We start from the raw sequence: 1,627 nt of genomic DNA on the forward strand, positions 1-1,627 counted from the left end.
GGCGGGGTGGGGGAGGCACTGCGGAGTGGTGGGGGGCGGCCCGAGGGGCTGGGAGAGGGTCCGGCCCACGCTGCGCCTGGGCTGGGGCTGGTCCCACCGGCGCAGGGTAGCAGGAAGCTCTCCGCACACTCCTTAAGATTCATTCTTTACTTTTCTTCTTTTTCTTTTCTTTTTGTGGAACCAGGGACAGAACTCAAACTCTTGTGCTTTCCAGGGAAGCATTTATTCTACTGAGCCATTTCTCGGCCCCTCATTCTTCATTTTTAGAGAACACAAAGTAGTCCCAGGTATCTTTCAGGTTGAGAGTTCATTCCCCTATATCAGTGCCATATGACTATGCACATCTACTTGACTAGTATAAATTTTCTCCACATTGCTAATTAAATGAAAAACAAAGCAAACATCTATGAGGGTAATTGTTAGGTAGTGTTTTTCAGGGAATGAAAAGAAACAAAATGTCCTTACACATTCAATATATTTCTGAATTTTTTTATGTGGGCTTGGCAAAACACAGATTCAGAATTCAGACATACAAAGGGAAGGCTTTTTGTTAAGATGTTCTTAGCATGTGGCAGTATAATTTTATTCCACATTTCAGGAAATGTTTTTTTGGCAGCTGGTCCTGTTGAGATTGAAACGAATTCAGGCGAGGTATGTAAAATGTTGGCACCACCAATGAAAAGGGAATCTCTGGGATTTATCACACAAGAGTAAAATTGGCAATGGTAGATGTGGTGGTGCTCATCTGAGTTTGGGATTGGGTTGTCTCCTTGCGCATTTAATCCTAACAAATTCTGGATCACTCTGAAACTAGCTGAATTTGGATTTCCAACCCTCCCACACACTACCACCAAATTATGTACAAGTGCCAATTTGACTTTGATCTGGCAAAATACTGTGAATTAATTTAAAGTAGAATAGCATGGAACTGATTTTTTTAGACATATCGTAAAGCTTGATAGTGAATTATAAAGTATAACAAACATAGCAAACAGTTTTGCTGCTGCTGCTGGGACTGTAACAGGTTCATGAGTGCTTCGATGGAGCTTTCTTCTCACCTTTTTTTTTTTTTTTCTTTGCTTCTACTTTTAGCACTTTCGAAATAGAGAGAAATTTCTTCCTGAAATGCTTGCAGAAAATCATGCTTTAGTTTGTAATAGTGATTAAAATTGGGGACTTGTCAAACTGAGAGGGAGGGAGATGAAGTGATTCAGATCATCCCAGGGCAGGAAAATGCACAGCACTGAGCCTCCCTGGATATTCATGGAAAGAGCGCACTGGCTGCTCTCATGGAACAGTGGACTGTGTTTTCTAAATCACCCATCTCTCTGTTTATGTAAACACCACCTGCAGCTGAGAGCACGATGGGTTATATAATCTCTATTTTCACAATAAGTGGAAGCTTGATACTTCAAAGATGCTTTCACTAAAGTATCTTAAGAAACTTTGCATTAATTGACTCAATGTCATTTGCTGATTGACAAGCTGATGGCTACAGTCTTCTTATTTTCTGTGGTTACTGAATATTTTTTTTTCTGGGGCCAGGGAGATGGGATGGCTCAGTAGAATAAGTGCTTCCCTGGCAAGCGCAAGGGCCTCAGTTCAATACCCGATTGCACCAAAAAAA

The sequence above is a fragment of the Octodon degus genome, unplaced genomic scaffold, assembly GCF_000260255.1.
Source record: "Octodon degus isolate 3935 unplaced genomic scaffold, OctDeg1.0 scaffold00003, whole genome shotgun sequence".
NCBI classification, from domain to species: domain Eukaryota; kingdom Metazoa; phylum Chordata; class Mammalia; order Rodentia; family Octodontidae; genus Octodon; species Octodon degus.